Raw genomic sequence first — 26653 nt, 5'->3', positions numbered from 1 at the left:
GAAGTTTCTCCCAGTGGAGATCCTGTAGAGAGTGCTGGGGGTGGAGTCAGACAGAAAAGGGAGGGAAAGGGAAAAATGGAGTTGTTTCTGAATGAAGTCTTAGTTAAACGAAAATCAGACTAATTGGTGTTTATGAGGGAAGAAGCTATAAAACATTTGGTGAAGAGATTTTGAACCAGCTATGCGTGTGAGCCTGCAAAGCTTGTAAAGTCCCTGCATCAATGAAAGGAAGATGCAGGGACTTTACTGGCTTACATTTACTGGCTTACATTTCTGATCTGAGGAATTCTGCTATTGCTGGAGAATTCTCCAGCTTCCTGACCTGAACAACCCCTGAAGGTACATTCCCCCTTATTAGTCTTGAACTCTGGTTCACTGGATGCCCACTGCAGCACGGCTCAAAATCTCACTACCACCCTTTTTCTTGTCCACCCCAAGAGCACCTACTCAACCCTGGAAACAATGGAGGTCTTATTTCTGCAATTACCTCCTCACTATACAGACCCATGATTTTACTCCAGCAAAGCAGAATGCTATATTGCTTCACTGCCTGGGGCCTGAAGGCCAAATAATATTTGACCTTCCCTACCAACTTGGAAGGGGATGCCAACCATTATGAAGCTGCCCTTCAAGCCTTAGATGGTAATTTCAATCCTACTTTGAATGTGGTTGCAGAACATTACAAGCTCTATTCTAGATCCCAACTGCTTGGTGAATCTATTGATCAATATGTCACAGCAGCGTGTGCCTTAAGTGTACTCTGTGAGTTTGCCAGCTTTACTGATGAAATGATCAGGGATTAGATTGTTAAGAAAACAAACTGCTCCAAACTGCATGAAAAACAACTACTGGAAGGGAAATTTACCTTGGGGGGGGAAACATAGAAATGGCTAGGAGGGTGGAAAATGCTCTTCACGATGCCAAATCGCTTTCTTTGATATCCCCAAACCAATCTCCCAGAATCTAGGCTGTTCAGTTTAAATCCTTCAAATCCCAATCTTCTCGTATGGCACTGTCCCAGAAAGTGACAGTACAAGAAAAGAACTACCATTGCTACCAATGTGGAGACTCTGCCCACAAAGCCAATTTTGCTCACTGTCCTGCACAAAAGGTCACTTGCAACAGGTGCAAGAAAAGGGGGCACTTTGCTAAGGTTTGGAAGTCTGCTGTCCACTCCGTTACTGACACACTATATTATAAGGATGAGGCAGATGGACAACTTCCTGACAGTGTTCTATGTGTGAAAGACTCCAAGTCTGCTTCTCAGCATTGTCAAGGAAAACTTAATGGACATGAAGTGTGAATGCTGGCTGATTCTGGTTCTCCATACATTATAATTTCCCATATTATTTATAAGAAACTCTTTACTTCATCACATCTGCATCTGCAGCTGTCGGGCAATCAAACCAAGGGGATTTGGAGGTTCCCCTATTACCATAAATGGATACCTGGAATACAAAGGATATAATGTAGAAGGGAAAGTGTATGTGTCACAAAAAGGAGTCTCAATATGGGACTGGAAACATCAGAAAGTTCTACAAATAGTGTTAGACCCAAGTAGCACAGAATCTGTATTACAGATGATGGAGAATCCATATGCTGATATGATTGCTGATTTCTCTGAAGTTTTTGCTGGTACTCATGGCACTGCCATGCATTTTAAATGTAAAATTCAGCTGAAAGCAAATGCAACAACACATTTGTACAACACAAAGTGAGGCACATACCCATAGCATTGTGCCAGCCACTTAGAGAGGAACACTTAAGACTACAGCATACTGACATCATAGAGCTTGTTGATTCTTCAGAATGCGTCTCTCCCATTGTTCTTTTTTATGGAAATCAAACAGTACACTTTGAAAGCGCAAAGATTTGAGAGATGTGAACTCCCACATTGTAATGGCAGTGGATTGTCATCCATTATCCAATATCAATGAAATGATGCTTACTCTGAAAGAGACCTGTATGTTCAGTCCAAACTTTGGACTGTCTTCAGCCTATCATAAAATTCCTCTGCTCAAATGTTTTCATAAATACATAAACTGCCTTACCCCAGAAGATCTTTTTCAGTTCAAGAGACTGCTCTTTGGATTAGCCTCGGCAGCTTCGGTATTTCAAAGAATGATGCATGGGACAATGGATGGCATCACTTACTTTCAGGATGACATTTTAGTGTATGGCAAAACCATTGAGGAACATGATGCTAAACTGACAGACGCCTTAAGAAAACTCCGACAACACGGACTTACTATGTCTGCAGAGAAATGTCAGTTTTGCACATACTAGGTGTTGTACTTGGGACACATAATATCTGAGTGGCATACATCCCCAAATAGACAGTGAAAGCTTATATGGAAAGCACCAGAGCCACACAACAAGGATGTACTTCACTAATTTTTAGGACTCTGTGGGTACTACTCTAAATTTGTTAAACAATTCGCCTCAAAAGTTGCTCCATTGCATTTTCATTGTAAAAAGAATGTAACATATAATTGGGATGCATCCTGAAGGGCTAGTTTTCATACTATCAAATCGGCCATTGCTGAAAGCTCTGTTCTCACTTCTTTTCACACCTATAGGTACATCCTTGTTGTGTGGCTCTGGTGCTTTCCATATAAGCTTTCACTGTCTATTTGGGGATGTATGCCACTCAGATATTATGTGTCCCAAGTACAACACCTAGTATGTGCAAAACTGACATTTCTCTGCAGACATAGTAAGTCTGTGTTGTCGGAGTTTTCTTAAGGCGTCTGTCAGTTTAGCATCATGTTCCTCAATGGTTTTGCCATACACTAAAATGTCATCCTGAAAGTAAGTGATGCCATCCATTGTCCCATGCATCATTCTTTGAAATACCAAAGCTGCTGAGGCTAATCCAAAGAGCAGTCTCTTGAACTGAAAAAGATCTTCTGGGGTAATGCAGTTTATGTATTTGTGAAAACATTTGAGCAGAGGAATTTTATGATAGGCTGAAGACAGTCCAAAGTTTGGACTGAACATACAGGTCTCTTTCAGAGTAAGCATCATTTCATTGATATTGGATAATGGATGACAATCCACTGCCATTACAATGTGGGAGTTCACATCTCTCAAATCTTTGCGCTTTCAAAGTGTACTGTTTGATTTCCATAAAAAAGAACAATGGGAGAGACGCATTCTGAAGAATCAACAAGCTCTATGATGTCAGTATGCTGTAGTCTTAAGTGTTCCTCTCTAAGTGGCTGGCACAATGCTATGGGTATGTGCCTCACTTTGTGTTGTACAAATGTGTTGTTGCATTTGCTTTCAGCTGAATTTTACATTTGAAATGCATGGCATTGCAATGCTGCACAACCTGTTGTGCTATATGTCAACAATTTCTGCTAGCACAAGAATTAGTTTGAGACAGACATATATTTCTTTGATCAAAGTCACTGCACTATATCCTTATGCCATCACAGCACTAGTCTGGATATAGGGCCCCTGAGACCTCTAGCTGTCCTGCAGTAATTATAAAATAAAAAGGGGAAAATATTAAAATTATGGAAAGCTAACAATGGAACTATAACATACCTTCATTGGAAGGCAGATTCATGTTGTTTTAAAATTCAGAGATCTTTCTAAATGTCAGAAAGGAAGACTTTCTTCACTAATTAAATATTTTTTTTTTATTATAGCCCCAATGTTGTAGTTTCATGGGCCTTTAGTGAAAATCCTGGAAATGCTGCTTTCTCTCCCTACTGCTCTCTCTCCCTACCTACCTACCTATCTATAATTCTATACCGCCTGATATGTACATCTCTGAGATGGACATCACTTTGGATATGTAGCTGGTTGGTGGAGGGTCCCCCACCAAAAGCAGTTCAGCATTTCCTTACAGTTGGTATTTGACCTAGGAGAGCCCTATTGGAAAAAGGAAATAAGGCTCAATTTTCTCCTAGTTTGTGAAATCATTGAAACTCAACTGATTCATGCCTCCTCACTTTGCTTTGATACATGTTCATGAAAAAGTAACATTAAAAAAAACAAACCCCAAACAGTTTAAGGATACAAAACCCATTCATGGAATAAAAAGAGAGAGAAGACATTTGTAAAAACATCAAGACAAACCCAAACAGCAAACTGTTAGCCTTATCTCCTGGTATGTTTGTGTTTCTTGTTGCTTTAAAGTAGACCAATGGTATAACAACAGAGATTATCCTCTGCAGCTGATCATTATTTGATTCTAATGGTCTGTTTGGGAGAAAATGCAGTTATCATTCACAAAAATTCCATCTGTATCTGCATAACGTCACACAGCAAGTGAGGCCTGGTGAAACTGAACATACATCAGTTTGAAGGATGACACCATATTCCATTAGCTTGCCTTTGGTTTGACTTTTTAAGTGGCTTTTAAAAACATTTTTGAATTTTTAAACACATTAAAGAAACACCGTAATGCTTTCCAGAGCGCAAGTATGTAAAGTACATTTTTCTGTAACATAATTGAAATCTAATTAATCTTTTCCCCTGGAGACCTTTTAGAGTCAAGTGTGGTGACTATAATAGGAGGTGGACTCGGTTACAAGAGGCATTGCCCTTTACAAATATTTCATTCAAAGCCTCAATGGAGTATCTGGAAATACATTTCTATGATTTAACAATGTACTGAAAAAGTCATTTGATCCTGCTGTCTCTCAACTTCACTACTTCTAAACAAGAAATATGATTAATTACTTACCTAATCCACACAATATGAATGTTTTAGGAATTACATTTATCATTTTTAAATTTTAGCCTTCACAGAAGTGAAAGACTAATGATTCTCTCGCAGTGTATGAGCTTATTGTATGACACCCTAACTGAACTCTGCAAATGTATGTCTGTCATGACCTGGCATCACCTTTTACATTAAGAGTGGACCTAACTTGAAAGAAGTCATGTTTTGATATGGACAAATGTGGAGTACCATGACACTAAAGGCCAGATGGCTACTAGGGGCTACTGAGCAAGGTCAAAAGCAGAACATAATTGGACATAAGGACCATTGTGGCAGTACAAGATTGCAAATATAGAACAGGATATTGCAACTGTGCTTCTACAACTGTGTTATTCAAGGCTTTGCATAAATCAGATGTGGATGGAGAGGCAGGGTGGTGGAATCAGGAGAGGAGACTGGCAACACTAACTACAATCCTGTTCACACTGAAAGAACAGAGATCGAACTCATATTAGTGCACTACTGTGCTCAGAAGACACGAGTGTTAACTCCAAAATGTGAGTACCAATGCCCACCGACCAAACAGCCCTATAGAATGTGTGCTTTACACTGATAGTGCAACTGTGCCACACAACCAGCCATACAGTGGACAAAATTATGACTGGAAGTTCTCATGGACTCTGCACCAACCCAACAATGTTGATGGGAATGAGGTCAAAGAAAGCAAAATGAGGAAGAAGCAGAAGCCAAATTATTATAGATCACAGCTTTTGCAGCATCGTTTGCTTCATAGATGATGTTGATGAACTTATACCAGTGCAAGTACTGGTAGACAGCAGTCATTTTTATTGCAATTTATTATTTATTTATTTATTAGAATCATCAAATATACCACCCACTCCGAAGACTCCGGGCAGTGTACAAAAACATGCAAAGCAAGACAACATTAAAATTACATTCTAAATTAAAAACTAACGTAACTAACAAAAAAGAAAAAAACCAAATAGGTAAATTACAGGGCAAAAGCCTGGTGAAAAAGAAAAGTCTTCAATAGAGCTTTAAAAATCAGTAAGGAAGGTGCTAAATGAATCTGAAGGGGAAGGGCGTTCCAAAGAAGTGGGGCAGCAACTGAAAAGGCCCTTTCACGGGTCCAAGTACCCCGAACCTCTCGGAAATCAGGGACTGACAAAAGGACCATCTGAGATGATCTGACCGGATGGGATGTAACTGGATGGGAGAGGCGAGTCTGTAGGTAGACAGGTGCCAAACCCCTAAAGGGGCAATCACCCACAGAATTAAGGAGTGACTTTATCTTCAGTTGTAAACTATGTCATACTTTTACCACCAGATTCAGAAGCTATATACTGGTGGCCCTTGCTATCTGCCCAGCTTCCGTTTTATCCTACAACCACAGATAACGAAACCGTGGATAACGAGAATTTGAGGCAATGGTATTTGGGAGGTTAGCTTCCTGGAGTTAAAAAAGGCCTTAAAAGCCTTAAAGAGGCTTTAAAAGGCAGAAATAAGACAACTAAAGTGCCATACCATGCTCTCCTGGGTGCTTTCCAAATTATTATTAATTTGATAGAGAAATCAAATTAATAATAATAATAATAATAATAATAATAATAATAATAATAATAATAATTGATTTCTCTACCGTCCTTCCAAAAATGGCTCAGGGCAGTTTACACAGAGAAACAAACAAACAAATAAGATGGAACCCTGTCCCCAAAGGGCTCACAATCTAAAAAGTAACTTAAGACAGATACCAGCAACAGTCACTGGAGGTACTGTGCTGGATTGGATAGGGCCCTCTCCCCCTGCTAAATAAAGAGAATCACCACGTTAAGAGGTGCCTCTTTGCCAAGTTAGCAGGGGAACAGCAGCAAAATGGCTCCATTCAGGCAAGTCGCATTTGAGACGTAAACAGCAGGGGAAGCAGTCTTGCAGCAACTAACAAACCGAAAAAACAATAACTTTTTCACGCCGGATATACGACATCATTGCTCTACATCACAACTATTAAATTTGCAACAAAGCATTGGAAATGTGAACGGCACCCTGCTGTCCCCGTAGGGACTGCAGTGTCAAGATGCAGGAAGTGTGGAAGCACACTTCTTAGATTCATCCTGACCCCATCGTAGGGTCTAGTCTGGAAAGTGCCCAGGCCTCCAGCTGTCCAGCAATTGCCCCCCCTGCACCCCCAACATCACGATTTTCCATGAAAAATTGTGGGAATTTTTTTTTTTTTTTGAAGAGCCACAAAAAGGCTCAATTCAACAAAATGGTCATGAACTTGGAGGTCATTTCCGGCCACCCAGGAATCATGGACAGGCAATTTTTTTTAATGTTTTTAAAACTGCATATAATGAGGTCAGGTCTACATTGCCCGACTGCGGATATGCAAAATGTCAGGTACCAAGACTGTAGATAACAAGGGCCACCTGTAAACACATCTACTTGACAACTTGACCAGATGTCCTGAAATTAAATTAGTATGCACTCTCTTTTTTGAAACACCAGCAGGTGTTATAGTTTCATCTTCTACTTTAAAATTATAAATATTCTTTAAAATTGGGGTTAGGGTTTTTTGGGGTTTTTTTTGGTTTTTTTAGTTACTGTATTTCCCCAGAATTCTGTTTATATATATTGGGATTAACATTGGGATCTATCTGGGAGAAACTCCATATGACAAGATCGAGGCAGTTATTGTAGGAAGTGGGATATACTTTCTTATAATGAGATAGTAAAACTGGAGAGAGAAATCCTTTTTCTCCAATATCTCCAACTGACACAGTGGATAACTACTAAATTGAAAAACAATATATTGTGACAGGAAGCTATGTTCGAACAAATAATGATGGGCTTGAATAGAGGGATGTTATCTAAAATTTACTGTATTTTAATAGACCTTAGTAGTGACAAGGACAATAGCTACTGTCAGAAATGGAATCAGGACTTAAATGTCAATGTATCAGAAACAATATGGGTTTATTTACTGGAAAAGGGCACAAAATTTTGTCTGTGTATTAGTCTTGTTGAAAATTATTATAAGATAATTGCATGTTGGCACCTTACGCTGTGGAAACATACCCTCCAACTTTTCACCTATGAAAATAGGAACATGCCTGTGAATGTGGAGGCTGTGGTGTACAATTTTGATTGTAAGCATGCCACAAATGGAAAGCAAGCATTGCACATCTTATTATTCTGGGTTATCAAATCAAATGAAACAGGCCTGTACCCTCCAGCTTTTTGCTGATGAAAATAGGGATGTAACAAGTTGTGTTGTAAGCAGCTCAGAGAACAATTTGTTATGGGGTGGCTAACAAATGAAGTTTATTTTTATTTTTTAATAATAATAATAATAATAATAATAATAGTTATTGTAACAAGCAATTCTTTTATCAAGGATTACTCCCCAAGCCCCTCACCACAATTATATATAACCTTCTAGATGCTCTGCCCTGCATAGTGCCTCAGTGCTGCTTGCCTATTTATATCCAGGTGTACTAGAAACATGATGCTTCACCCTTTAGAACTTTGATTTCTAGAAACTCTGAGAAGGGAGTTGAATCCTGAAGAATGACAACTCTAGCAACTCACATTTTTTAAAAAGGCACCCAAAGAGGCAAAATTAGCAACAAATCAGGAACAGTGATTTACTAGGGACAGGCTCCAGAAAATAGCGGCTATTCCTGGTAAACAGGGACAGCTGCAGCTGTTAGCAGGCAGCCTGCCTCTCCCTTTACTCTATGACCCCTTTTTGTCCATGATGTCTAACTCCTGCTATGAAGCTACACAGAATTAAGTTTTGAGTTACACAGAATTGAGGAAAGATATACAGCCGTCTCTCTTTCTCTTAACTTTGTCTATCAACCTCTCTCCCCCCCTCACTATGCTAAGAGTCCTCGCAAGCATGCATTAATTGGCAGCTTGGTGCAGAACGCTTAAGGAAAACATTCCTGTAATTGGATTGTCCTGTCTGGCTCTCCAGGGGTTGCCAACTACCACTATTATCTTGTGTGCTTTTCTTCTTAAGAAACTTATGCTTTGTTTTCAAAAAAGCCTTGTCTTGAGTCTGTTACTCCCCTAGGGGTATCCCAATGCTGATCTGCCTCTACTGCCAAACAATGGTCCCAAAAACATATTGCTGTATGCACATTTGCAATTAGTTTCAAAGCTCATTTTCCCCACTTAAGAGTAAAAGCATAGTTACAGGGTGTGATAGCAAACACATACTTGATCAAATGTGGTTACAGAGTCTCTTCAGTCTTGGCAAAGGGAGGAAAAGAGAAAAAAAGTACTTCTGAAGAGTGCAGAACTTCCTAGAAACAACAAGACAATCCTAAAAAGGGCAAAGTATCCCTGCAGACTTACAAACAGACTGCCAAAAGAACCAGTGATTCAGTTCATCCTTAGCCACTCTTCCTTCTCACTTCCCCTTTATAGTGTTACTCTGGTAAATCCTTTCCTTCCCATTGTTCCTTAACCATAACCCCTACACAAAAAACTGAACAAGGCATCCCCGAGAAACAAAAATAGGGACAGTGATTCACCATGGACACTCCAGAAAATAGGGACTCTCCCTGGTAAATAGGATAGTATTGGAGGTGATAAAGATCTTTATTTTGGTCATTGACCAGTAATAATAAACAGACAAAAAATACTAATAGTAATCAGATGGTGAGTTCTTTGCAAATTTTACAAACTACATAACACAACTTGGCCACATTCCAAGACACTAAGTCTTTTAAATTTGACAACAAATAATATAAATAAAACTCATTGGTCTGGCCAGGAAATTCCATTAAAAAATAAGAAATAAAATTAATTTGAATATTCTTGTAAAATGTACAATAGAGTAATACATGTGCAGTTGTTTCTATATCTCCCAAACCACAAGGACAAAAGTGGGCTGAGTATGGTAATTTCTTAAACTTCCCCTCTAAAACGGCAGTGGGAAGGTTAGTATTAGAAAAAAAGTGGTAGTATTGTAAATTACTCAATGGGAAATTAACTGTTTGTCAATACTAACATGTCCAAAGCTGTCCCTGGTAAAAAGGGATAGTTGAAACTGTTCAAAGCTCTTTTGCGTAAGAAATGGAATAAGAAAATATATTGATAATACAAACTAAAGGACCAGATTTTTGATTATTGAATCAGACATTGTTGAACATGAATTAAGAGTTGCATACTCAAAAGTGTCTGACAACAAATACAATACAATACAATATAATATAAGCTATACAAACAAACAAACAACAAACAAACAACAAACAAACAACAAACAAACAACAAACAAACAGTTAAAACCTGTGTCAGTACCAACAAGAGAGAAGAAATCCTACTTTATGAGAGTTGCTAGGTGGACTCCAGAAATATAATATCCTTCCTCCATCCCCAATGGAAGGCTTTCAAGGAGCCAAACTCCTAAGAAAAAGGAGTCCCATAGGGCAGGAGGCACTGTCAAGAAGTTCCTCTCATGTGACATGACCTCCAGTGAAGTTCCCTAGGCATGCACTAGAGAGGGGCAGGAAGGAGGAGCTAGGAACCTTAAACATCTGAAGTACACATCCTTGCCACTGACACACTGAAGATATGCCTGCAAAAGTGCATTCGGAGTTTAAAAAAAATAGATTTGACACACAGAAGTCTTCCCCTCTGCTAGTCCCTCCCTTCTGCAATTTGATGGCTGTGATTTGTAAACCAGCCTTGGCTTGATACATCCCATTTCACATGCCCACTTCATTGAATACTCACAGATAGACTTGCTAGATCATGGTCTGTAGGTATAATAACTTATCTACATGCAATTTAATGCAGTGATTAATGGTTGTATAGCTATATTTAGGAACTCATGGCTCAGGAGACCATTATTATTATTATTATTATTTATTCGATTTCTATACCGCCCTTCCAAAAATGGCTCAGGGCGGTTTACACAGAGAAATAATAAATAAATAACTAAGATGGATCCCTGTGCCCAAAGGGCTCACAATCTAAAAGAAACATAAGATAGATGCCAGCAACAGTCACTGGAGGTGCTGTCCTGGGGGTGAATAGGGCCAGTTACTCTCCCCCTGCTAAATAAAGAGAATCACCATGTTAAAAGGTGCCTCTTTGCCAAGTTAGCTGGGGTATTATGTTACTAGTGTGCGTAATACACAAATCTCAAGTACTCAATGCTTTACATACAATGTAGTAAAATCATCACTGAAACTCGTTTTCAGAATAAACCTATCCACAGTGGTCAATCAGAATTATACGCTTCATAATAATATGAATGTATAATGTTTTGGAGAGTTGATTGATCCCTATACATATACTAGATTATGTGGATAAAAAATGGTATAAAATATGCAAAATAACAGTATATTAGCCTAAATAACACTAATAAATTGCAAAGCTTAGCATGAAATTGAAAATCACTAATGGAATACTGTGCAGTTTGTTGAAGCAATGAGCAGTCAAATAATCATACATAATGTAGCAGTACAACTGCTAACAGCAGGCTTATGAAAGATAATTTTAACATTTTTTTAAATAGACAGATGCAATTTGATCTTTACAACAGTTCCTGAAGAGATTCCACTTAGGCTGAACAACATCTTGGGATGAAGTTCTGGTTTACCCCATGTATCAGATGCATATTTACATGGCAAACAATAAGGACTTATTTAAATTACATATATAGCTACCGTGTACACGCTTTGAAAAGAAAGAACGAAAGAACGAAAGAAAGAAAGAGAATCGGTGCCATGCCCATATGGGAACTAGTATTATGCTCAATGGGTTTTTTTTTTAACCATATGGTCCACTGAAGCAGAGACTGAAAACCACTTTCTGTAACTATCTAATCCACAGTACAGTTGAATCAAAGTACTTAAAGTCTTTTTAGCCAATTGACTTAAAGTGCTCATTATTGACTTAAATAATTCTAATTGCCTGGCATGATAAGTGGCAATGGTCTATTATGGCTAATAGCTGATAACAGTTCCACATCTTCAGGTTTCAAGTGGTAATTGTGACTATCATGTGAATAATGTAATGTGTGATGTATCTATTTCTCATGAATGAAACTGAAATGCAAAATCTTACCAAGAGAATACACATTATGCAAAAAATGGCTTTGGTTAAGCTCTTTGGTAAATATTAAAAATCCATATTAATATGGATGGAATCTATATTAAAATAGTCCAATTTATTTGCATCATTAAAACCAATAGGACTTAAGTATGCTTAACTTTAAATTGTGAGGGAGGGGATATCTACTGCAGGGACTTGGGAGAAAAGTCAGCTCATGGCTGGTTAGATAAGGAATATAGGTAAGGGAAGGAAGCAAGAAGGAAAAATCTTGCACATTCCAATTGGTGTTAAAGGGTACAGACAAATGAAGAATGCTGAATTTAACATACAATTCAAAATAACGAGACACATTTCTCTTTTCAGAGGAACCTGTTTGGATTGTTGAAGCTACTGTCAGCTCAGGGCAGCCAAAAATTAGGCTGAGGTGACTTCCATGAGTGAAAGAAAGCATACAATTACTTGTTTGCTGACAATGTGGCCTTGTTTATTCTCAATCCAACAGAGCCTTACCTGGCAATCACAGATGAGATCTCAGATATGGCGCAGCATCTGGCTTCCAGCTCAACTAGGGAAAAACAGAAATTTGTGGTATTTAATATTATTGCAAAATCACTATATGCACTTTCAAATAATAAATATCTTGATGTTCATTTGTTTAATAACCATACACACACTTAAAAAAAACCAAAACACCATGCCCCATTATCAGGTCAAGGACTTGTTATAATGGAAAACTTTCATACTGTTATGGTTTAGAAGAATCATGGTTTTACTGTCAAAAATTGATACTTTATGCTTCATTTATATATAATATCCTTCCTATTAATAAAATAGCTTGTGGTCCAGATCATTGAGCCACTTGCAGTAGCAGAAAGTACTACCTGTTGATGCAAGTAGGCTCAAATTTCTGCAAATTCCTTCAGCTGCAGCCCTCCACATGACATTCTACACTATTCCTAAAAAACCCCTGGCCATCAGGAATATGGGTGGACTCCCCCCAACTTAAAGCAAAATTGGGATTAGCAAATTGAAAGTTTCCCCAAAATATCAGCAATCATAGGATGCAATATAGACACAGAGCTCAAAATTGCCTCATTAAACATTCACCCAGATAATCTTCAGGAAACATTTCACAACAATTTTATACTTTCTTGAATTTCACAGCTAGAACTTTGGTTGGGGCACACTGGAAGGTGCTTCTTCCTTTTCATTAATTAAGTGGCACAAAAGAATTAATCATGGACAACAAATTTATAAATCAAAAGATTATCCATGACAAACCTAAATAAGAAGATTGCTTTTCTTAGTAGATATTTTTGTCTTCACAATCCATGGACCTGAGCAGCACACCTTAAAGCTGTAATCCTATGCAGAACTAAGTGCACAAAAACACAGTTGATACATGACTATCTTTCACTGGGTAGCATCCACAGTTTTTCTGGAATGGTAATGTTGGATTAGGGGTTAAGAATTCTATCCCAGAATCTTGTTCCAGACTAAAGACACCGCTGGATGTTACCCATTTCTTTTGCATTTATTTACTGACTATGGCTGACATCCAGACTAGTAATGTGCTGTTGCAGGAAGGGTGATTTTTTGCCGAACATTTCTTCCCTCTGAAGCCCACTGTACCTCCAGAAAACATGTCCCTGAGGGCTGCTTGACCCTCAATAAATAAGGGCTGCTTGACCCTTAGTAAATAATTAGACAAATAACTAGCTGAACATACATGCCAGCATAAATCTGACTCCATTAATTCCCAGTGGCCATTATTTATTTTATTTGTTACATTTTATATCCCACTCTTCCTCCAAGGAGCCCAGAGCAGTGTACTACATACTTAAGTTTCTCCTCACAAGAACCCTGTGAAGTAGGTTAGGCTGAGAGAGAAGTGACTGGCCCAGAGTCACCTAGAAAGTATCATGGCTGAATGGGGGTTTGAACTCAGTCCTAGTCCAGCACTCTAACCACTACACCACGCTGGCTCCAGAACTGGCTCCAGAACTGGAGACACTATGCCTATGAATATCTGTCTGCTCAACAGCCCGGCCCCCAGCTGTTTTTGGACTACATAATCCCCAGCTACAGTGGCGAATAGCCAAGGATAGTGGGAGTTGGCCAAAACTGCAGGAGGGCTGCCCTGCTGCAGAGGAACAACAAGAGAGGACTATTGCCCTCAACTGCTATTTAAGAGGTTCTTGGAGCCATCTGGGCACCATGTTGGAAGCAGGATGCTGGAACAAGTGGACCTTTGGGCTGATCAAGCAGGGCTGCTCTAATGTTCATGTGATTTTTAGTAGATTTTAATTGCATATTTTGGCTCATACAAAATGTTGCCGTGGTGGTAAAGCAACTCATAATAATGTCTTACCAACCTCCTAAACATTACTTATTCATTTAAAGCTCAGGTTAGACAAATTCTTGGTGAGAGACACCAAGTAGAATAACTCATACCAGCAGCCCTAACTCCTCAAAACTCATCCGTAGACAGGGGTGTGCAAAACCAGTTCAAATCAAACTGGGTTCAATTCAAACTGGCTTGGTTTGACCAATTTGAACTTGAACCAAACAGGCCTCAAAAATAGTGGCCAGTCCGAATTTGAACTGAATCTGGTCCAGACCATTATGGACTGGTTTGATGCACTCCAAGGGGTTATGCTTGTAAAGGAGAATTTACCCGGTTCAACGGAACCACTTTGTGGACCGGTGGTTTGGTTCAAATTCAAACTGAATTAGAACCGAACTGTAGAATATGGTTCCGTGCACACCCCTACCCATAATGTAAGTAATATACTCTCTGTTAAGCAAGTGCTTTAAATGCATGCAGCATCAATTCTAAATGGAAAATTAACTTTCAGGGTTATGAAGCTGCTATCAGTGAGTGAACTATAAAATTTTCACGAGAAAAGCCTATGAACAGTGGTTAAAATGATTATTTTTTTACTATCCACTCATCTCTACTTAATATGAGCTCTTTTTTCTAACACTATATTTCTCATAAAGTCCTTAGGTTATCAATATATACTAGCTAGGAATCTGCTTTTGGGCATCTGAAAATGGCAAAAATGTGATTCCATAAAAGAAAGCATGAAATAATCTAAATGTAGAACTCAATTTGTTGTTTAGTGGGGATAGAAATCCTGAGGCTATTTAGATATGAAGGGATTCTCCGTTTTCCTCTGTGTTGGTTCAGTATTGTTAGATTGCAGTGATGAAAAGAATTGCTAATATAATACCTTCTCATTTCTCCAATTCAGTTAAGATTTTTTTTTTTTTAAGTAATAGGACAATACAGCTCTAACAGATGCAACCATATAATTTGAAGCACATAGGATAAAATAAGAAATACAGATCTGCAAGTACTAGTTCTGTTAAAACAACAAAAAAAAGAGAACAAAAACAAACGAGGGGGAAAGAAACAAAGGATTAATCTGAGCAAAGGCAGTTTTTATGTATCACATTAGTCAACTCTTTGTATTGTATTAGTCACTAGGGGAAAGGTCATATTTATCACTGGGGAAATGTCATGACATAGTAATGGAACATAAGCTTTGCTAAGAAAAGGCTTGTGGTTCAGTCCTCTGCATCTCTAGTAAAATCTTTAACATAGTAGGGCTGGCAAAGATCTCCACAGAAGTCCTGAGGAACTGCTGCCAGCCGTCATGGTAGCTAGTGTTAGGCTTGATAGACCATTGGTCTGATTCATTTCAGACAATTCCTCCTGAGTTTATTTATTTATTTATTTATTTATTTATTTATTTTTGCATTTATATACCGCCTTTCATTAAAAAGATAACCCCAAGGCGGTTTACAAAAGTTAAAAACATACAATAAAAACACAATAAAAACATCATGTTAAAAGTACAAAAACATATAAAAACAGGCATAAAAACAACACAACAAATACAACAAATAGAAACACAGAGAAGCCGCAGTAGAAAACAATCATGTAAAAGCCTGGGTAAAAAGCCAAGTCTTTAAAAGCTTTCTTGTAACAATAGTTACAAAAGTTACAATTATAGTTACAAAGTTACAATTTCTTGTAACTTTTTGTAACAACAAAAAGTTGTAACAATAAAGGCCTGTTTGATTCCCCCCATTTTCCTGCTACCAACCCAGCAGCTTCTTTATATATAAATCAGATTCCAATATTCTGTCACACTAAAAATAAACCTAGGCGAGGCTATAAACATGAAAGTGTAGAACTAGCAAATAAGAACTGTCTTCCAGTAGCCCCCATTTTGTTCTGTGAGAAAACTTACAAAAGTGCAAGTATTTTGGGTTGCCAAATTAGAACAACCCACTGAGTCCCACAATAAAATAAATGAAGAACTTACATTTTATTTAACTAACTTTATTTCAGTACGCCTTCTCATAATCTTACATGATATGTAATCCAATCATAGTCACTAAGGTTGTTCTCATGACCTGTGAGGGGGGTGGGCAGGGTGCGGCAGCGAAGGCAGAATCAATCTTACCTTCCCCCCAGGCATCATAGCTCTTCAGTGGCCTGTGGGCCCACAAATGCTGTGCTGATCCTGGCAGTAAATGGTGGATTACTGCAGAGGCAATGGAGTCAATTGAATATGGCGGCGAATCCTGGATGAGCAGCAGATATTGGGGAGGGGGAGAAGTTTTTTCTTTTGTTTTAAACATTTATTTTATTTTTACATTTAAAATGTAAAATGCCACGAGAGATTAAGGCAACGATGAGAGATTAAGCCTCTTGCTGCCGCAGCGAGAAAGGAAGAGGTCGTGAGGATGAAGCTCCCCTTTTTTACTTCTAAATGCCACCACCAGTGAAGGCTGCACAGTGGCGGCTGCGGGGAGCGCTAGGGGATGAGAGGCAAGTCCCCCATTCACATTAAAATGCGCAGAATGGGGTGACTGGAAGGGTTGTGGTGGTGGGAGGATAAAGTTTCCCCATTTTGCCTAAAGGAATGCAGCTTCTGCTGCGTGTAGGCATTGGAGTGAGGGATAGCTCTTTCCAGCTCCCTTCCTCCTCTCAAATGAGTGGCATGCCCCAAAGCAGTCAGTAAAAAATGGGCTCATTTGAAAGGGAAGGGAGGATCTGAGAGCTGGAAGGAGCTCCCCCCTTCCCTCTCAAATGAGTGGCACACCCCGAAGCAGCCCATTGTTGCATTAGGGGATTCCCCCACAAGGTTGGGCACTCTAGGCACGCAGCTCTGTGTCTGCTTGGGCTGCAAGCAGACACAGACACATGTGTCTGCTTTGGACACATGACATGACCAGGAACCTAGGTAGCAGAGAGCACCCTTCTACCTAGGTAATATAGCCCAAGGAAAACACTCGCGCTACCTGGCAAGGCAGCACCAGGATTGGCCCCGATCCCAGCGCTCCACACAAGCAGCCCTACCTGGGCTCACTGGTTTTTTAAAAAAAGCCTTACTGTGAAAAGCCTCACTGTGTACAAAACTTTTTTCAGTCACTTACTGTTAAAAATACGAACAATGCCTTGCAATACAGGTTTCTGTAATTCCATTCACCACAATCTCCATATTGCTCATTTGCTCCTTACTTTTGCAGCTTGTTCAGCACTACTCACTCTCTTGTTTGCTCTCCTCACCTCCCACTTTGGGTTTGAAATGGCACTTGAAGAAAACTATTCTACATTTAAATAGATTATTTCAGACTTCTGCTTAAGGGCTGAACAGGCTCTCATTCTACTAATTGCCCAAAGAGATGAAGATTAATTAATTTTCCTCATTATATAAACTGGTGTAGGATTATTAATTCCATGGATTTTTCAGCTGGTTAAGGAAATTCACATGACTCATTCAAAAGGAATATCTGTCAACTTATAACAAGCAGTTTGGAACTGATTGCCTGGGTCACTTGGAGTACATGTTTTTGCCCATCACTTACAGTAGGTCTCCAATGGTGCATTGGAGCAACATCATTCATATAATTATTGTAATTATTATGACATTAATGACTCTGTCAAAGTCTAAATGTGTGAAATTAAGCTGCTAACAAGTGTAAATATCTGAAGCAATAAAGTCAGTGAAAGGTCATTTTACTGTGTGTGTGTGTGTGTGTATGTATGTATGTATGTGTGCACACATATGTGGGTGTGCATGCACCCACAGAAAGTAAATGGAACCATGTGTTAATTTTGTAGACATGTACACAATTTTTCTTTTAATCCCAAACAGTTGTTTATATCTTTAATATTGTTTTCTTTCCAGACCATGTTATATTGCGGAGAAATATATATATATATCTGTATATATCTTTCTTATTTCCAGAATATAGATGTTGACATTCAAAACTGGAGTTTTGAAATAGGCTTCGGTAAAATTAGTGGAACTACTAGATGAATTTTGTTGGAACATGGAATGGCTGTGTTCCATTCTGTGCATATTTCCAGAATTGGATTGTGGAATCTGGAATAGATTTGCCAGTCCTTTCCAGACATATACAATGAGGCCTAGTCTAGCTAAGACTAGATGCACATACACTTTGGTTCCCCATGTGATGAAGTTCCAGTGATGATACAAACCCTTGCCACAATGCAAGCATCTGCACATGCAAAATGAGCATTCTAGGCCACCTGGAATGGTGTACCAGTCCTCTGAGATATCCCTTGATCATGCCAGGCTTCACCTTACTCTGAGGTCTTCAGCACAGCAGAGAGGTGAGGACTACACTGACTTCTCTTCACCATGTTGCTAGCAGGCACAGAGTTAACATTGCCTGTAGATGTCCTCACATCAGGCTTTGACTCACAGACATAAGAACACCAGTATGCTGAGAAGGTGGTGATTGCACCATCTTCTTGCTTTGTCAGAAATCTCCCAGGGTGCACTAGTCCTTCAAGAGGGGCAGTGACAAAGGTGGGATGGTAAAATGTAAGGGGATGGTAATGATTGCAGACTAAACTATGTCAAAACCACTTTCCCAGTTCTTTTTAGTGAGGAAATAAATTCAGGAAAAACTTAACTGTTGAGCTTTCCTACTTTGGGAGTGTAAAAGAAGAGGCCCAGGGGAATGAGGAGACTACAGATGCCAAATTGTGAGTATGAAACTATTGCTGCAATGCTCATTCTGTTTACATTGCTGTAGCCCCATTGATAACAGCATTCTACTCCAGGGTAAATGATCTGAGGTCTGGAGCTTTTGTGAATGCAGCAGTTCAGGAAAAGGATTGGCCAGAATGGTGTGGAATGAGAAAAAGAATTATATAGGGCTTTAAAGTCAAGGATAAGAAGATTACGTTTTGATTCAGAAAAAGATAAGCTGGTAAAGCAATTTGACCGGAAAAGTAAGAGGGCAGGAGCAGGAGTATAAGGCCTAGGTCTGAAAGGACTGAACTTTGAAGAAATGAGATTATCTAATTATCTACACATCACTGGATTATACCATAGGCCCCTATAGACAAACCAGACACACAACCAAGGCCTGGTTGATATTGATAGAATATTTTCATCCAGGAAAAGAGGAAATTTAGATGTTGTTATTCTATTATAGAATCACAAAATACTCTCTTAATATACAGGTGGTTGTAAAACATGAAGGACAGAAACTTGCCGGTGAGACTTCTGCATCCTTCTGTTTTGGGGGAACTCGAAACACCCCATTTTTCTCCATGGGTAGCTCCTAGGGACATCAAAGTGGATTGGGAGGTACAGCATGATGTACCACCCAACCCACAAAATAAATGGCCAAACGGGCAATTTTAAACAAAATTTTAACTTTTCCCCATAGGATCCTATAGGGGTTTGGGGAAAGGTTAATTTAAAAAAAAAAAAAAAAAAAGCTCTCTTGCCCATTTATTTTGTGGGTTGGGTAGTAGATAGCATCCATCATGCCCTACCACCCAATACACTTTGGTGTCCCTAGGAGCTACCCATGGGGAACAATGGAGTGTTCTGAGTTCCTCATTGTTCCCTATGGTTGAATCACTCGAATCACCTGAATTGTTTCGAAGTTGATTTGTTGAAACAGCCTGCTTGGCTGCTGTTTTGATGAATCTATTTGAGGATTTTGCTATGTTATTTTCAAATTCAAAATGAATCACATAATCCTTTTTGTGCATATCCCTCCTTGTTACCCATGGTTTCAGCAACCACAGTTTCACATATATGTGGATGAATCTTAGAGAACTGGTTTCTTTATCTGTGGTATAAAAATAGACTGAAATTCACGGTTTTACAGTGCAGAGCCATTTGGGGGCTATTTTTTTTTAAAAAAGAATTTCCCATGGTTTTTTTAATGGAAAATCAGAGGAATTGGGGGTTGCGGGGGGCATTGCTGGAAAGCTGGAGAGCAAGGTGTGGTAAGCATCCTCTTCTGTTCAAAACCCAGTCACATTACTGAGTTCTTAAAACAGATCTCTCTCTCTTTTTCAGTTAGGAATCTGATGCCCAGGGCTCTTACTGCATCTATCATTCTATCAGTCAAGTTCCTTTTGCTGCTCCGTTTGTACCTGTTGCTCAAATGCTTTTATTGCACCAGAAACTAAGGTCTAGAACTCTGGCTGGGGGAATAAAGCATCAGGAAGAGCTGTGGAAGAAAAGTGGAAGAAGGGTCAAGTACCCTTCCTCTAGACCACTGCTTCTGCTATGCAAAGTGACCCCTTTTGATTGATTAAGTGCCGTCAAGTTGGTGTCGACTCTTAGCGACCACATAGATAGATTCTCTCCAGGGTGATCTGTCTTCAATTTGACTTTTAAGGTCTCTCAGTGGTGCATTCATTGTTGTCATAACTGAGTCTATCCACCTTGCTGCTGGTCGTCCTCTTCTTCTCTTTCCTTCAACTTTCCCCAGCATTATGGACTTCTCAGGAGAGCTTGGTCTTCACATAATGTGTCTGAAGTATGATAGTTTGAGCCTGGTCATTTGTGCCTCAAGTGAAAATTCTGGATTGATTTGTTCTATGATCCATTTGTTTGTTTTCCTGGCAGTCCAGGGTATCCTCAAAAGTCTTCTCCAGCACCAAAGTTCAAAAGCGTCAATACTTTTTCTGTCTTGCTGCTTCAAGGTCCAGCTTTCACATCCTTAGAGTGTCACGGGAAAAACCATTCTCTGAATGATTCTAATATTTGTAGGTATAGACACATCATGGCATCTATATAGCTTTCCCAATGCCTTCACTGCAACCTTTACATATAGTTGTAGTCCCATTTTTTCACTGTGCTCATTACTAGAGCTTGCAGATCATCCACATTCTCAGCTATCAGAGTGGTGCTATCAGCGTAGTGCAGGTTATTGATGTTTTTCCCTCCAGCTTTAAAATCAATCACACTCTTTTTCTAATCCATCTTCTCTCAGTATATGTTCAGCATATAAACTGAATAAATAAGGAGAAAGTAGACAGCCTTGTCTTACTCCTTGGCCAATCTGGAACCAGTCTGTTTCATCATGTTCTGTCTGGACTGTGGCTTCCTGTCCTGTGAAATGGTTTCTCATGAGAACAATGAGATGTTCTGTGTTGCCCATTTTCCTAAGGATATTCCACATCTTGACATGGTCAACACAACTGAAGGCTTTTCTGTAGCCAATAAAGCACACATTGACTCCTTTTCGGTAATCTTTGGCTTTCTCCATTATCCAGCGTGCATCAGCAATGATGTTTCTTGTTCCTTGGCCTTTTCTGAAACCAGCTTGAACACCCGGCATTTTCCTTTCCACGTAGGGCTGTAATCTGCATTGGGTGATCCTGAGCATTATTTTGCTAGCATGCGAAATTAAGGATATTGTGCGATGGTTTGTGCAATCTGTTAAGTTTTCTTTCTTTGGTACGGGTATGTAGACTGACCTCTTCCAATCTGCTGGCCACTGTGTCGTTCTCCAAATTTGCTGGCATAGTTTGGTTAGAGCCTTGACTGATTCTTCGTCTGTTGCCTGTTCTGTAGCTATTCTATCGATTCCTGTAGCCTTCTGACTTGGTAATGACTGGAGTGCTGATCTAACTTCATCTTCCCGTACTAGAGTTTCTTGCAAGTAGGGAATATCTTCTAGAGGATCATGGATATTGATGTCCCTGCTGTACAGATTTTCAGTATACTCCTTCCATCTCTGTTTGATCTTCTCTGAATCAGTTACTATCTGTCGTGTCCGCACATACACTGGTCACTTCTGGTACGATGCTGAATGGGGCTGCAAGGAGGTAAGCAGCAGCCCCGTGACACTGGTTTTGGTGCAAGCACCAGTGGAGGAAACATGGTAGAGGGAATGGGCACCCTCCCTGCTCCTTAAAGGTAACCTCCCCTGCTGCCGAACCAGCTGAACGCCAGACCTCCAGACCGGTTTGGCGGTCTGTAAAAGGACCGCCAAACCAGTTTGTGCACATACCTAGTGGGGTCATGCTGGCTTGTGTCTGCTGACCCTGCTCCCTACATATATTGTTCAGCATAACCTGTGAAAGAGCCTACCTGCTTATAAGGTATACATGCATAGGTTCTGTACCTACAAAATAGGACACCCTGTCTATTTAAGGGTCCCCAAACATATGAAGGCTCTTTCATCTGTTATGCTGAATGCACATAGGAGCATGGCCAGAAGACACTATTCCTACTCTCCGTCCATCATGGTTAGCTTAATGTGTGAAGAGACCTTCACATGCTGAGATTATGTTAAATGGCTGCTAATTTAGCATAACAAATGCCTGAAATCCCACTCCTCAGAAGCTGAGGAGGTAACCTTTGTGCGGGACCATTGCAAAAGTAAAAGAAGTAGTGATGTTATGAGCTTTATTATTATGTGGTATGAAATGAGAATTTAGCCCAGCCATAATGTGTGCCTCTATTACAAACCGGTTTATACTACCACATAGTTCTTAATAACTATAGAGGGGAGGAAGGAAATGGTTTATTCATCTACCCTATTTCACCGACCTGACAAGCAGGAGGGGAGGCTTGTTGCCTGTCTATCTCTCTTCTCCTCTCCCTCCTGTCTGGTGCTTGTAATGCTACTATAGCAGCATGTTCCACGGCCATGAATGGACACTAGAAAAATGAAAGAATAAGACTAAGAAAGAATAAGACTAAGAAAGAATAAGAAAGAATAAGTGAGAGAGGGTGAAGAATGAAGAAAGGGAGGCCTCCTTTATTCTCTTCCACCAGTGCTGGAGCCAAGGGTGCTGGGGAGTGAATGCAGAGTCAGGAGGCTGGTGGGGTGATGGCAATGATGACTACATTTATAAATCTTAGGGGGGGGAAGACATTCCTTCTGAGCATCCTCCAGTGTCATTTGTAACTGTCAGTCCAAAACTGAATTGAAATAATGGCGTTTCACCCATCACTTCCAAGTAGAGTAGTGTGTACTACCTGTACTCATGTTTCACATGTGTCCAGTGAATGTAACTTGGAGAGGGGGATGGGTTTGCATCCTTTTGGCCGCATCATCGCCTACACGTATTCAGTATAACAGAGCTTATCCAGGTACAAACAGTAGGGTTGTAGACTCTGCCTGTATGCAAAAAGCAGGCTGTTTATGCATTCAGTTTGTAAACATATAGGCTCTTTGCTGATGTTATGCTGAATATATATAGGCCAGGGGAGAGTGGATATGCTCCTGGTCCCCCAGACATATGTCCACCACCAGGATACTAAGGATCTATTTTTCCCTTGTACAGAAACACAGTACAGATCTCTCTCTCTGTTACAACTTGCAAAACAGTGAGTGAAATAATCTCCTTTAATTTTGTAGAATGCGAGCCTCTGTGCCTGCCTCAGATGGCATGCCAGCTGTTTGGCAAATCCTTTTCAGGCCACCTCAAGCAAAAACAGAGGGTTTATTGGCAAATCCTTTGCACTGGCCACCTGCAGTACATGGCTGTTATACTATGTATAGCTCAAGAAGTGCAAATGTGGTAAGTCTTTTCTAGAATATTTAATTTTTGTGAACTGGCAAGTTGCTTGTTGCCATAGTTGCCAAGCAGTGCTCTCATTAGTCTTGGGATTTGGTGACTATATATAAGTATGGTTCACACAATCATTCAAATCCAGATTCAAATCTAATTTGGGTTACCCACATTACTGTGATTGTGAGAACACATGCCAAGGTGATTTATGGAAGGAGATGAATCTGAGATTACCACCTTATTGTGGGTTCACACAATCACATTAACGTTGGTAACCCAGATTATACCTAGATTTGAATAATTGTGTATACTAGGCCATTATGTTGAAGATCTAATACTGAATACCTATTCAGTATTATTTCTACAATTGGCTGCTGCTCCAACTTGCTCTCATATTATTCATTGAGTACTTATTAGCAAAGTTTCTTTAGTTATTATCTGAGATAATTTAACCAGTTTCTTCTACAGCAGGTAGGACATTCAGCAGTTCTGAAGTGGACAGTGTATTTTAACAGATCTGTAGAAATTTTAAATTGCTTTACTGGAGGGATGAGAGTAATGAGGTCAATTACAGGTCAGTATCTTTACAAATTAGACTCAAGAAAAGAGAAATAATTAAGGGTCCAGAGGGATTGGATACAAGTGCAAATAACTAGAGCTATATCAAATGAGGCTAACAATGTGATTTTTCAATGCATGTAGTCACATATGGCAGTAATACACCTTTAGACTCCATTATATACACCTGCAGCTGGATTTCTTTTATTAGTGATTAGTCAGTTTGCTGCAGAGAGGCAATGTACTCATCCATATAGGCAGAAGGGAACTGGACAAATCTTTATCACAGTCAGTGATCAAATTGAATTAAACAAGCTAAGCAGGTGGATGACTCTGCAACTTGAAAAAGAGACAGGCTGCAGTAAAATGCTTCAGCAGTTACAGGAGGCTCTTTTTTTTTAAACAAATACATGTTGGAGATAATGATGAATAGCTGTTATGTTTGGCTGTTATTCTCTGTTATATACAGACACTGACCCTTAGATTACAGTGGGACACACATTTACTGCTACATGAAAGCAAATTCCATGGGTTAAACAAATTCACAAAAAACAAATTCATGGCCATCAGTTATGATAACTAATAATCTAATATTCAGAGACATGGAATGTGCGGAATGAGATTGGTTCTGGGCGTCAGTATCAAAGCAGTGTGTGTGTGCACATGCATTAAGAGTGGGGCCTTCCAGATTCAACCTGAGCGGGATCTAAAATTAACTGAGCGGACATCCGGAAACGTGCACATGTGTGCATGCCGTTGAGGGAACATTGATTACCCAGTTCTCTGCCTACAATGGTCTAATGAGTGTGAAATCTATAGAAGAACAATGAAATGAAAGAAGTCAAACAATATCAGGAAAACTAGTAATGTGACTGTTAATGGAACCTTAACTTATTCCATATTGTTTTGCCTTCCTCTTCATGCAATCTACATGCCTTCTCTACAAGCAATTCAACATGCCTTTTTCTAGGGTTCTTCTGTACCATTAACATGGAAAACCTTTTGGGGATTTTTATATGACACTTTTGCTACAGCTATTTTACATCTCCCTGTCCACACACACGCATGATAAAAATGGTACATGTAGGCTATTCATTTTGTTACACAAGAATGGCTGTTATCTTCTTGGTATTTCCCACTGTTTCAACCTGCTCAGAGTCCAATTGCTCATTTAAATTATACACTTGCTTGCTTTGTTTTTAATGTTATGTTGTTCTTTTTATGCTTCCGCTCAGTTATTTAAAACACATTTTAAAATATTTGGAGTTTTGTGCTTAAAAACAGTCCAAAATTCCGTTTCAGCATCTGCATAGGTGTACTAGCAAACTTCAAACACAAAAATAATGCTGAATGATGCAATTGATTTAAAATGGTGATACAAATGATGGTATACCATCCTTTGTAAGGGTGAATGTTTGCTCAAGGAAGTTTGGTTAATGTTTAATCAGTAGACGATAATGACAATATGAGGTCATTCACACAACTGAAAGCAACATTCTGACCAGGTTTGGGAGCTGTGTGTGCTTCCAATTTTTGGTTGTGTGAGAGCAAACAACAAGGTAGGAAGAGGGGGAAGTAATTGTGTGGAAGCAAGGTAGGAGGAAAAGCTGGGTAGCTTTTCCTTCTACCTTGATTCCACACAATAACTTCTCTTTCATGGGTAAGACACAGTTTTCAGTTGTGTGAATGCCCTCTATATTATGCACTGAGTCAGACCATTGGTCTATCTAGCTCAGTATTGTCTTCACAGACTGGCAGCAGCTTCTCCAAGGTTGCAGGCAGGAATCTCTCTCAGCCCTGTCTTGGAGAAGCCAGGGAGGGAACTTGAAACCTTTTGCTCTTCCCAGAGTGGCTTCATCCCCTGAGGCGAATATCTTGCAGTGCTCACACATCAAGTTTCCCATTCATATGCAACCAGGGCAGACCCTGCTTAGCTATGGGGACAAGTCATGCTTGTTACCACAAGACCAGCTTTCCTCTCCAGAGAGATATGTATTCAATGCCTGTGAATTTTGTTGATCTCCCCTTTCTGCACTGGCTTTTGGTTGGGGATTATGAGAGTTGTAGTTAACAACATCTGGGAATCCCTGTTAGAGGGAACACTGCTGGGGTGGAATCTAGACCTGCTGCAGTTATATAGTTAATATTGTTAAATACAATTGTGGTCCCTTTACTCAAGCTATGTATTTATGTTTTACTGCATCATGTCTTTTTTTTTTTTGGTGTGGAGACAAGGAAAGCATGCATATGCAAACTACATCCTAATATCCTTCTGCCAGTCAAATCTCATTAACAACCCTTTTCAGTTGGCTCTACTCTCAGAGTCTTTTTCTCTCCTTGCCAAAATTCAAGCTGAAAAACCATTTCTTTTAGTTTGCTGCCTTCTAGTACCTTGGAATGGACTTCATTGGACTTCAATGGCCATTAATTAAGTACATATTCTCTTGCATCAAGTGCTGGACTACACAAAAACCTGGAAAGGGAGTATATTTTTTAAA

General features: G+C 39.5%; 1 protein-coding gene across 23 annotated transcripts in view; it reads right to left on the bottom strand.

Annotated features, from left to right (window-relative positions):
• Positions 1-26653, bottom strand: part of TENM3 (teneurin transmembrane protein 3) — a 2371016-nt gene that overhangs the window by 949982 nt on the left and 1394381 nt on the right. For all 23 annotated transcript variants that reach the window (XM_053252610.1, XM_053252608.1, XM_053252605.1 and 20 more), the window contains one exon: positions 12281-12335. The gene's annotated coding sequence lies outside the window, so the exon portion shown is untranslated. The remainder of the gene's footprint in view (positions 1-12280; positions 12336-26653) is intronic.

This window comes from Hemicordylus capensis, chromosome 5 (assembly GCF_027244095.1).
Source record: "Hemicordylus capensis ecotype Gifberg chromosome 5, rHemCap1.1.pri, whole genome shotgun sequence".
Taxonomy (NCBI): Eukaryota; Metazoa; Chordata; class Lepidosauria; order Squamata; family Cordylidae; genus Hemicordylus; species Hemicordylus capensis.
This window is presented reverse-complemented; position numbering and strand designations above follow the sequence as displayed.